Source organism: Trachurus japonicus, chromosome 4 (genome assembly GCF_045865225.1).
Source record: "Trachurus japonicus isolate A0001 chromosome 4, Traja_1.0".
In the NCBI taxonomy this organism is placed as follows: Eukaryota; Metazoa; Chordata; class Actinopteri; order Carangiformes; family Carangidae; genus Trachurus; species Trachurus japonicus.
This window is the reverse complement of record NC_140910.1, coordinates 12,094,222-12,107,464: the sequence shown is the minus strand read 5'-3', so window position 1 is coordinate 12,107,464 and position 13,243 is coordinate 12,094,222.

Genomic DNA, 13,243 nt, shown 5'->3' with positions numbered 1-13,243 from the left:
CACACAAGTCGCACACTGACCATGCCTCCAGTTGTTCCCTCCTCTCACGGCACACAGCAGGTGCGAGGCAGGGTGTGATAGAGCTGTGCTGGGTGGGGGGGTTGCGCTGGCTGATCTGCAGTCTTAAGAACAGCTTTTCTATTGTTTCAAATATGTGTGCTCTTTTGGAGATGATTTGGAAAATTTTATGGGATTAAACTGTTGGCCATGCACTCTGGCTCCCAACACAACACAGACATACTCTTTTATGATATGATGAAAAAATGTTTGATTCATGTGAAAGATTCATTGTGATGTGGTGTTTTTATTTATTTGTATGTCAAGCATGTTCTGCTATTAGTAGAGTCCCACATAAACATACTACTCCTGCATACATGATGATGAAATGAAAATCAAAGCTTTCCATCATCTGCAGTGGCAGAGTGATGACCTTGGCTTTAAGAAAAAGCTTTTTTGGAAGGAGATTCAACAAATCAAATCTGACCTTAACTGTAGCTGAAGCATGGGATGTGATGACAAGATACAAAGACTTGGATTCAGAAGTCAAGATGGGATGTGGAAGAGCAGAGTCCTGTGTCGGAAAATTACAGATATAAGATAGCTTTCCTGTCCAAATCTTACACCGAGGATCAGCCAAGTTATTATCATGACCCAAATACTGGAATAAGAAACTAATCCATAGCAAAGAAAGAAGATATTCTGAATTCTCTGACAATAGCAGTCCAATACCAAGCTTTTTTGTTTTCCTTTTTCTTTTTGCAAGATCTGATGGCAAACAAGATTTTATTTTTCTACTCTCCAGGCAAGTAAACATCCACACTGCTGCCAACTCTTAAAGCTGCAATTCTCGTTTCTGGAAGCAGGGTGAGATCTGATTTTATTTCGTACAACTTTGAGTGAAATACAACAAGATTATCATTCATTCATGGATCAAAATCTATTTTAGTCTGCGGGACAACTATCAAATGTTTGGCTGGAATAGCCAAATCCTCTCCTCTGCCTCTTCACAGCATATAACGAATGATCTTCCAATAAAGTATGCTTCAGTCAATGGTGGATTTGATCTGAAACAATCCCACTTCCTAATTTCATGTTTACCTTCCACATATAGTTAGCAAAATTTTCAAAATAAAGTGTCTGTTTGTTTGTTTTTCCTGAGCTCTTTCCATTCCTCTGTGCATTCTTCTCAGCAGATGCCATCACTTTGTCAGAGCAGTGCATAATTGTCCCTAACCAAAGAGATGATCCACATGATTTATTTGTAATGGATGGTGCACAGACAGCCCATTATGTACATTGAATGGCAGGCTTTAACCAGCTGTGGACCCGCCGTTTCCACACACTCACACACACACACACACACACACATGCACGTACAGAATATTTTCAAAAAGCTACCGTCCCATATTCTGGGAAGACGGGAAGTATGGATCATATGGGATGGTGATTTCTGACTTCCTCTGGAGTCTTGTCTAATGATTGCTGGGGATAAAGGGGCCATCATCTTTCCTGTTCACCCCCCACCTCTCTCTCCCCCCGAGTACTTCCTGTCTGCCACATGTGCGCTGCAGCGTCCAGACGTCCATGTACTTCATTCTTTCTTCTCTCAGTGGTTGAAGGAGAAAGGTGCCAGTCAAAGTGTTATAGGCTGAGTTCCCCTTTTTAAAAAAAAATATTTAGAAATTCATGGACCATCTCTACAGCTTGTGATGCTGTATCAAATCAAAGACTTCACTTTCTTCTCACCCTCCACCTCCTTGTCCCTCTCCTCTCTCACTGCCACCACCACCTCCTCCTCCTACTCTTCGTCTTCCTTCTCCTTCTCCTCCACCTCATCCTCTTCCTCCCACTCCAGACAGGAGCATTACAGAGTAATAACAGTCGGGTAGGAGCGCTTTCGTAATTGCCTGGGCTCATGTGCTGTGGAAAGCCAGGGCAGGGGCCAGCGGCATCAAAGCCTGACTGATCATTCCTCAGCCTCCCTCCACTGAAAGGGGGGGGGGGGGATAGAGGAAAAGGAGGGGGAAGTAACACAAATACAGATGGACAAACAAACCAGGGGAAGTCAAAACTGAAGCAGATGTGCTGATAGCAGTAGATGGACAGATAGACGGAACCAACGCAACAGAAGAACCTTAGCAGAACGTGGTGACTTTTCCTCCTGCTCTGCTCCAACACCTGTTAATATTTAACAAACAATGGGGGTGGCACCAGCAGTGGGGATGAAAAAAAAAAAAAATCAAGAAAAACAAAAAAAGTGATGTGGAGGTGACATCATGGATTATTAAGGTGGGGGTGGGTCTAATAAGGGCCTGGTCGGTAAAGAGGGCAGGAAACTGAGGCAGAAGCAATTTGAGAAGCTGAGGCCTCACTCTGCAGCTGTGCACTCAGTTTCTCTCTCCCAGCCACAGCTGCAGGATTGACAATACTGCAAGTATTTACCCATGACCTCTCCTCTACTTCACAATCCACTGCATGTTTGACACATATGTTACAACAGAATAAATATACGTATCAATGCAAACGTATACAAGAGGTGAGCTAAAAAAAAAAAAAGAAGAAAGAAAGATATCGAAGCTGTGTGATGCAAAAAAAAAAAGAAGAACATCTCAAACATTGTTTAAAGTTTTTCTTAAGCTATGTTTGGCATTTTTTTGAGAGCACTTGGAGTCAGAGGAGCGGCTCACTTTTTAGTCATGTCATGTGTTTTTCCATAGAGACGTTATAACACAAGCAACATGGAAAACATGCAATCATCCCAACAGATGTTGTCCAGAGCGCAGAGATTAGCAAAGACTACAGTAAAACAATGAGGTGAAGATTTATAGGACACTGTTGGATGATGCTGCTGCACCACACACTGTGATCAGAGTCTCAAACAGACAGAAAAAATCTCTGTGCATTCATTGTGATGCTCCACGTTTGAACTACTAATCATGTGTTTATGTACGTGCATGTGCATGAGTGTGTCTGTGTGTGTGAGGAGGCGTTTTGTGCTACATCGTGCCAAACACTGTGAATTTATCTCTGCGATCTTTTTATTGGCTGTGTTTAAAGTTGCCAGATTGTGAGCAGCTTTCCCCTTTGAAACTATGCGGTGCTTGCAGTGTCACAGTGCTGCATTCATCTTTGCAGACACCTCAATTACAACCCACTGATAGCCTTAAAGTTGGAGAGGAGCTCAGGAATGCTCTGATGGGGCAACTGCCAAGCATCACTACACAACACCATCAGCTCCTTGCGCCCAACAGAGACGGAGAGAAAGAGAGAGCGGGATGAACATCAGTGTGTTTTCAGACCAAACCAGAGGAGAGGAGGAGGAGGAGGAGGAGGAGGAGGAGGAAGGGATAATATGTGGCACCACTCTGAGAGCTGAGCCCTCCGCCACGGCGCTTTTGTTGCCAGATCACAACCAGATGTGCCAAGTGTGTCCAAACAGGAATGACTGTGTGAAGGCAATTTTCAGCAATTTGTCAGATTTTAGAGCCCTCCCTCTACCGCCCGCCCCCCCTCCCCGTTTACCTCATGCCTCCAGAAAGACAAATACAAATGCTAGAGGAGCACAACAATCATTTTAAATGAAAGCATGCTCCACTCTTTCCCCTCCAGCGCAGTCGTGATGAGAGATATACAGCATAGCATCTGAGCTCAGAAGGGCAAGACAAGGCCTGTAGTATTGACAAATAACCACCCACCCAACTTTCATGTATCAGCATCACCGAATCTACTGATCCAAATGTTCAGAGCATTTATTTACCCTTTGCTTGTAGAGTCAAAATCCCTGACAACATTCACACACCTTAAATCCATCATCACAACTCACCTTGGAGAGCACGGCCAAAACAAAGAGAAGGATAAATAGAGAAAAAGAGTTAATCTTCCTCTAGACACTTCATAAATTATAGCTTCACTCTCAAGGTTATACAACCAGTATAACCTCATGCTAGTGCTAGCCTGATTTCCAGAGCTTGGATATTGTGGCTTTGGGGAGGACTTCATGAGGAATACTACTGCATAAGTAAAAACAAGTTGTCTACAGCCTTTAACTCCAGAGGGAGAAATGTAAAATATGTTTAATATTGCCTCCAGTCGTGTGACTTCAAGCAGTATGAACTGGGGAAGAAGACCAAAAGTTAAAAAAAAGAAGGAAAAAAAAGGGAACATACAGTACCCCTGTTGCCTGTCAGCTTGAGGCTAGCTGCTCAAGGCTATACTGCTAGCACAGAACACCTGAATACTCAAATTGACTGTGGGTGGTCTGGTTGCATTGTGGCTAATCTAAGCACCAAATTGTGCCAAAAAAAAAAGAAAATCTGTGAAATTAAAAAACATCTGCGTCAAAGTTCTGCTGCAAAAGTGTTGATACTTTTAATGTAAATCATCCATTGTTAGCCTACGCTAAATCTGTGAAGTAGGCTGCTTCCTTCAGTCTTTTAAAACTAATCATATTTTCCTAGACATCGAAAGAAAGTATGCTTTGTTAATGCCATCGAGGCCTGTCATGAGAAACTGAGGGCAATGTCTCGTCTTTATGGCAACCATGAAATGTGCCAGCTCAAGTGGGATTCGGGAAAATGGAGAAATTGGGGTGAGTGGTGGGAGATTTCCTCCGTCTCCATCTGCACAAACTGCACAAACAACGGTTCACTAATAGCTCTGACCTGAGTAGAGGATCCCATGATCTCATAGCAACCACCTTTGGTCCAGAAGAAATGGCTTTTACACTATTCCAAGTAAGCAGGCGACTTGAGGTAAGATGGTATGACCTTAAGAGACTCACAAATGCATTTTTTTGCTCAGGGTCATGGTCACTAAGGCCCAGTTACAAAACCACTAGAAAGCAAACCAGAAACATCAGGCTGCACTGATTTTAGCAGAGTGAGAAAACACATGACACTCTTGGACGCTAATAGGTAAACACGAGGAGGTGGTTGAAAGCTCATATGTCTGATGTCTGTCGTATGTGGTGTCTTGGTTGGTTTGTTACAGAGCGAAATTTTCTGTCAGCTGTTTTTTTTATTTTTATTTTTTAAAATGAATACCACCCACCTAGTCCTAGTTCTGTCTCTCTTTTCTTGAGTCACACATTTGGGAGGCAACAAGTCTGAATCTTGGGACCAATGAAAGGGACAACAGTGGGTGGGTTTGCACAGCGTCTCTGTCAGTCATGTGTCTTGTTGCTCTGTAAGTGAGCTCAAATTCACCACTAATGCCTGTTTTAATTTGTTGCCTCATTGCTCTGGAATCCAGGATGAATTGCCTTTTCTGTTGCTATTGTCTTGCTTTGTAACTTATTGAGTGTTTGTGTATAAGAATTTGTTGCTCTGTCTCATAAAATAGAGGGAATAGAAGACATTTCTCACACTTGCAGTTACTTACACAAAAAAAGACAGAAATATGTTGAACCCTTCCATAATTCTGTATGTGACCGACTGGAAAGTTAATTCCCTACAATTAGGCTAAATCAGTGTAGAAATTTACAGTTTTGGTATTACAGCAGTGAGAAGGTTGTAAAATTCAGGACATATTCATGACATGTGTACTTGACTTTCTCAAAGCTGAAATGGCTAGAAAGAAAAGCATGTCGGCAGTTGTGGTGCAGACTGTCATAGCCCAGAATTCAAGTCAAGTCCACCCAGTAAAAACTGTAAAGTTGCGGGTTTTCCCTCCTTGGAGTGTGTGTGTCTAGCATTACAGATGAAAGATGGACAGCAGCATTAGACTTTCCTACAGGAATCTGTGTGGGTGTGAGAATGGGTGCACATGAGAATACCTTACACTTTTTTGAGATTTTTTTTCTCCCCCTTTTCTTTTTCACGCATATGTTTTTGTGTGTTTATATCTTTGTGTCATGAAGGGAATCATTTTTTTCTCTTTTGGTTTTGACTGACATTCACACTCCGTGCTGCCATGTGTGCAGACCAGATGTGGGAAGAATACTTGAAATAATTGTCTGGAACAAAACATGTTTGTGTACAGAATCATTTGGTTTAGCAGGAGATTGTGTTTGTGCAGGGAATATCTGTGTGAGAGCCTGGGTGCGTCTGTGTGTGCATGCATTATATATTGCATATGTACAAACATGTCTCTTAATCTCATGGTATCAGTCATGTATGTATGCGTGCATGCTCTGCCATGCATCTAAATACCTGTGGTTCTATCCATGAGTCTTCCTTTGACACAAATATGTTGGCACGCACTTATATACATACAGTATGCTGGTATGTGTGTGTGAGAGAGATGGGGTATGTGCAGAGAATGTGCATTAGTGCAGGCGGTGTGTGTTTGTGTATATAGACACATAGCAGCTGCTGGACACCACCTGTGGCAGGGCCCTCCCTCAGGCCTGTTGTGGCTCTAAATAGTCCCTCTGGGCTCACAGGGATCCGGCCTGTGGATGTCAGAGATGTCCAGGCACAGGGGGAGTCTGCCAGGCTCAATGGACCATTTTAAACAACTTTTTGTCATCAAACACAAAAGAAGCTCCCTCTTTTTTCCCCCTTGTGTATATTCTTCATCTAATTTTTCTGTGGCTGACTGACAGATGTCCATCAGCTCCATGTCAGCTCCATCCCACACCCCCAACCCTGCAAAGCCCCAGGCCCCATGGTGCGACAACAAACAGGCCATAACTCCACAATGAAACAGGCCTATAAATGTACCTCCACCTTCTGGCTGTCAAGATGTTACAGATGTACAAAAAAGAAAATTTTCTTGACCAAACATATTCGTTCTGATAATCTGAAAGGTATTCACAATAATCCATACTATTACACTAAACAGAAACTTTATTTACTCTCCCATGTTTGTGTTTTCTCAGGTAAATATAACTGGGCAACGTAATAAGAAGTTTTCTCAACATAAATGCATGTAATAGAGCAATTTTGTGCCCTTGATTTTGAAAAGTTTTCAGGTTCCGTTTTCATTCCTTATCTCCTTAACCCAATTTGTAGCCAAGAGGCAGATAGTTACAGCCCATAACCTTTACTAATAACTTGTAATTACCTTCATGTGAGAGAAGAGAAGAGAAGAGAAGAGAAGAGAAGAGAAGAGAAGAGAAGAGAAGAGAAGAGAAGAGACGTTCAAACAAAAGATCAGCCCTGTTTGTCTGCCTTATCTTTCTTTTCTGTTACAATTCCTTGCACTGTCTCCAATTGTTAAATAGATAAAAATAGGAGACTGTGATAAACAAAATGTTTATGTTTAATACCACAAACTGTCCTTGCTGTGTTAGTTAGTCATCCATTAGGTAGGTCGTCATGAGCCATTACTGGTGAGATTAAAAGAATAATAAATGATGTCTTCTTCTGCACTCAGAATTATATTCACCTAAAAAAAAAACAATCATTTTCTCCATTACTCAGTGCGTGGGTTTTAATCTACACGTGCCTCATATCATGACAGATCACACGTTCCCATTTTACATCAACGTTTGTCATTTTTCCAAGGCTGAAATTGCAGACAGCTTTGAGAATGTATGTGTTAGTAATTTGGAAACTTACTTGTGGGGGTTAGCAGTGTCATATCCCACAATGCACCGCTGAATTCCTTTAACATGTGGTGAGTTAGGAAAGGGGTGGTTGACCTATGCCTTCCCATGAGCCCCTTGGGAGCAGCTTTGCTCCGTTGCTCAAGAAATCTAGGATCACTGCACAAACTGCTGTGCTAGTTGTGACTGGAATTGTAATCACTTTATTCTCCGTCTTCCCCTCCAAACTGAACTCTCACTGTTTTTCTTTCTCTTTTCTCTGTTGCCTTTCTTTCACCACTCTACGTTTTCTTATTTGTGCCTTGTTTTCTGTCCTGTGTCTGTTTTAGTCTTCTTGTTCTTAGTATTCAGTGCAACACCGGCTCTGCACATGCAATCCATTACTGTGGGTAGGAGAGAGAGAAAGTACAGGAAGCTGAAGGTGAAACGTGTTGCTCCACTTTATTGTGCTCACTGAACACATTTCTGTGTTATTGTTACAAAATTGCTGAGGGGTGACTTTGAAGATGTGCTTTAATTCTCAAATAGATTCCTTGAGCCACCCAGAGAATATAATCTTTTTCACTCATTTGAACTGAAGAATTGAGCACCATACTTTAGCATTTTCATTTGAATTTTTAGAACAATGTGGAGCTAACAACACATTTTTGTTGTATAATTGGTACTTAAACTTCTTGTTTTGAAGTATTTTAGCCATCTACTAGCCATGGCTCATGGCAAGGTTGGTCTGCAGTTTGGCCATTCAATCCACCATTGAAATACAGCTACAAATACTGTAAGTGGATTGCTATGAAATTCCCCAGAGGATGAATCCCGGTGGTGTTGGTAAACCCTAACTTTCCCCAGCAGCACCACCATGAGGTTTTCGTGGCACAGACAGAAACATCTATAAATATGAGATAACTATTGGATGCATTGCAGTGGCATCTCCTCTAACACATTCATCAGGTCAAACATTAAATGTGTCTGTGTACATTCATTCATTTAGTAAAAAAAATGTTACTATGGTAAAAGGGTAAATGCTGAACAAGCTCAATATGATATCTGTTTGATATCAACATGTTAGCATTGTCAATGTTAAAATATTAGCATGCCAGTGTTAGCATTAGCCCAAGCTCAGCTCTGCCTACATGCAGTCTCACAGATATGCAAGCATGGCTGAAGGATGGTTGCTGCTGTGGGGCACTTTTTTGTAGGGCACCATTTCCGTTCAATTCATTTCATCATACTTCTTGCACAACTGCTTGTGATCAATTTGCTTATAATAGATTACATAGTGTGTATAATTAGGTACTATTTAAAATATCTTGCATAAAGAATTGACTCACTGTAGCTTGGTATGATTACATCTAATTCACCATAGACGTATGACTCCTATACACACTCAGTGAGAAAACATGCCTTGTTGATCTAATTCTATATTTTAATATAAGTTTTTGGTAGAATTGCAAAAACAGTAATTAAGTTTATACTTTCATTAGCTGAATTAATATAACCCTACATAGATAAAATAAAAATAATTATAGTAAACAGTTTGTTGATTGGTCATAGATCGATTTTTATGCAGTGCACCAATCTGATGTCAAAACTGTACATTTGAACCTCAGCCTCTTAATGTTAGCATTATACATTATAAATATTGTGTAATGAATGTCACCAGTGTCTAAGCACAGAAAGACAGTGCAATAGTTTCATCTTCATCTACTACCACAAGCTCATATCAAAGTGGATTAACACTGTGTCATCGCTGACAAGATCTTGGTTGTTAAAACACTTTGAGTCGTCACATACAGGTGCTTTGATCAAGGCCAGTGGCTCCCTAATTAGTGGAGCAGCTTTTATCAAAGGGAACTGGTAACAGACTCGAAGGTCTCATGGATGTCACAGAGGCCTTGGGGCGTAAGGAGGCTAGAACTTTAGGTCAGGGTCATGAGACGCATATGTCCTGATGGCTTTATTGTGGCAGTGAAAGGGGCTGTGTTTTGGGGATGAGGAGTGGTTCAGCTCTGGTCCACTGGGGGTTTGGCGGTGGTGGTAGAACCGTTGGAGGGGACTCGAGCGGGGAGCAGAGATGGGAGAATGGGAAGTAGACAGCTGCACAGGGGTGAATAGGAGGTCCCTTTGTGTCCTGCCAACAAAAATCTGTGACCAATTATCTGTGTCTGTCTCTCAAGGGGGAATTCTTGAACACTTTGGGTGGGTGTATTGAGAGGATGCATAAGGGGCAGTTGTGGGAGAGACAGAGCTAGGGTGCATTGTCGGTGGTTGAAAAAGCAGGGTGCGTTAGTTTCAGATCTGCAGTAAACGCGTGGCATTTCTGTTTGCATTTTAGGTTACTAACAAAAAACACATACCATTCACAAAAATGTTTTGCATTAAACTCAGAGCGTGTAACCAAATGTACACCCGGTAAGAATGTTATATTGCATCTCCTGCTTGTCTATTTTAAGCACAGGAAAATAACAATTTGTCCCACAATTGCTGAATTACTCCTGCCTGTGCTCACCCCCGACCCCACTGTGAGAGCTTCCTATTTGTGTGGTTAGATTTCCAGCTATGTGAAAAGTGTGTCCTACAGAGAGACGGGGAAAGTGGTTGAGAGAAGGGAAGTTGGGCCCATGGATGGCTTGTAAGCCATGTGTTAGACATTAAAAGGCTAATTACAGTTTTAAAAGCCCCATGTTTACCGCTGAGAAAAGACTTGTTAGGTATATTTTACTGTCTCCCCTGAAATTATTCATCCTTGACCAGCTCAATTGACATTATCATAATTACAAATGTGATTGCGGCTTAATCGTTCCAACCGCTGTTTTTTAAGTGTTGCAGCGGAAGTCAGTAAAGCTTCAACTGTTTCTCTGACCATTCATCAAAACAGGAAAACAGGATACAGGATAGTTGTCTTCTTGTAATGGCACGCTTGAAAGGAAAGCTAACACATTAAGTGGCCACAGGTAAGCCTACTTATATTGTTGCCATTCATCATTTCTTGTTGACAGGAGAGCAGAATAAACACAGGCAGCAAATAAGTAGTGGTTCTCTTGTTGATGCATCTGAAGTTGAATATGAAATAGTGCTGCAGTGTGTTTGTGTGTAGGAAGAGGATAAAAGCATGTTGTGAACTCTGCCTCAGTCGTGTGTTATTGCATAGGTATAGAATAACTCTGCTGTTGACCCCGCGACCACCTCTCTCCTCCAATCCCACATGGTCGCCAATAGCGATGACTCTGGTTGATCTTCACCTGTCAAAGCAAAGCTCTGACTAAAGACTTGCAGCTTGAGGAGGGGGAAAAGAAAACACGAAGAAAAGAACAAATAAGCTAACAAGTAGCTTTGTGTGTGACGGATTTTTTCTTATAAAAGGGATTTGAAAAAATGTCATGTTTGAAAAAAGTGTGAATGTTTGAAAGAGGATGGAGCTTAGTCAAGGAGCTTATTCAATAACATTTATCCGGGACTTTAACCTAAATAATGACTTAGTTTGCACAGTTTCAACTCCAAAACTAATGCTCAAATTTTAAATTCTGGTTAATTTGATTATACCCTAGTTACTGAGTATGGTGTAACACTACGGCAAACACTTGATGGGCAACTACATAGTCAGGAACACAACTGTTTACACCCAATCCTTTTGTTAATAATTTTTGATGTGATTGCTTTTCAAAAATTGCTAAACTTTTTTTTCTGTGATTATTGTATGGGTGTTTAATTTGTTTGATTTTGGCCACGCTGCAACAGCCAACTTGAACACATACGGTATACTATGTTTCGACCTTTAAAACTTCACTGACTGTATTGTATCTTATTGTCAGATTTCTTATTTGATACCTGTGAATAGCTTTGAATGGGAAGTAGACAAAGACAAAGTCTGATTGACAGTCAGTATCAAATGACAATCCCTGATTGATTGAACACCAGACTCTGTTGTTTCAAGCTCATGTCTTAGATAGGTTACTTAAATGTGACAGAACATTTTTTGCAGTGTATTTTTTTTCCAGTAAATGTGTGAATGCAAATTGAATCCTGCACTAGACTATCACTAATTACTAAAAGGAAAAAATAATTACTGAATCTAAATACACTGCTTTGGGGTGGTTATTGTTAAACTGTTTTCCAAAGTAGTATAAAAAACTGGGCTTGATACTTGAATATAACTTTATATCTTTTAACTGTTTTCCCTCCTTGTAAATTAACCCAGAGGTCTAAACTTACCCTTTCAATGCCTTAAGCGGTTTGAAAAGGGGAGAAAAGCGACAAGTCCTAATCAATCAATCGGCAGGCAGCAGGAGGTTGGCATTGTTTTGCATTTCTTAAGTTTGTTTCTTCCTGGGATTTTTCTTCTCTTGACAGGAGGTGCCGCGAGCATACCAACAGTTGAAAGAGGAGTCACATTCTTTCAGCACAGATTCCTCCATCCTTCCTTTGTTCAAAGTTTGTGTTTGTTTGAGGGGCTTTCCTCACCTTGAACTCTTTTTTGTGTGTAGAAAAGTAAACTTTACCAACACTAGACAGAGTGAGATTGAACAACTTCCTTCTCGTTGGTTTCTCTGGCACAAAACTTAACACCTTAGTTTTTAATGATATTATCAGGGAATGTCTTTCTGTTACATATGAGTGGCGGGAATCCCTTGTTTCAATTTGTTTACCATGTGGTCGCATTCTGTTGTCATAATGTCGGGCCAGAATTAGCATGTGGGCTACTTTATTGGCTTTTCACAATTACCCATGTCATGTGGTTTCTGTCAGAGCAAAAGTACAATGAAAACTTTCCGTGTTTATGGGCAGAAAAACTCTCAGGAAACTTGATTGAAGTTGTCTGACTTAAAGAGAGAAGCCTCCTGGTAAAAAGCCACTAAGTCTTCGGTTCTGCTTGACTAGTGTCCGACCCACCTCCCCCAAACTCCCGGAAAGATGGAAGTCAAACATTCCTGCCTGTGTATCCCCCTCCTTGGTAATCTTTTTGGAATTAAAAGACACATTTGGCCAAAGATCCTTTCTCTAGAAGTTCTGTCTTGTATCAGGGATAGGAAAATAACCTCAAGTCTCTACCTTAGCATGAGTCAGGGTCACCAGAGGGTGGGAGCTTGAGCATTCATCCACAGGTCATTGTTACAGTAGAAAGCAGCATGGGGGTGATTACAATTGAGCTGCAGGGTGAGTTGACTCTCCCCTTCTCCTCTTTTGGTTTGTTCACAGTGAGAGCTCTGCAGAAAGCTGTGGGGGTGAATGTGGAAATTGAGGCTACCTGTTGCATGAAACAGTTCAGGCATTATGCATGCTGCTGGCCTGCCACCCTCAAGGGAAGGAGAGTGCAGGCTGCTGATGGAGACTTGGCTGTGGAGCCTAAAAGCACATCTGGTACACGTTGTGTGGACTACTTTTTTTGTCTTAAAAGTGCAGATGGTCTTGGATTGCTTAAAAAACTCCCCATCCTACAAAAAATAACACAAAAAACAGAACCTTGGGGAATATTGACCATACCTTAGGGTTTTATTCTTGCTGCTTCAGTTCTGAAGCTGTTCCTGGACACTGAGAACCTGTATGGAAGTGAACATAGATACCGCTGTAGAATAAAAATCTGTAAAAGCAACAGAACCACATTCAACCAGTTGTTCTGTAAAGGGGTTATGTAATGAGCCCCAAACAGGTGATGTATGCTTGGGCATGAGCACCAAGCTGTGGCCTGGCTCCTGTTGATGTTGGCTATGTTCTTCGGGGCCGTCTACAGGAACGACATCAGCCTGTGTCCAGGCCTCT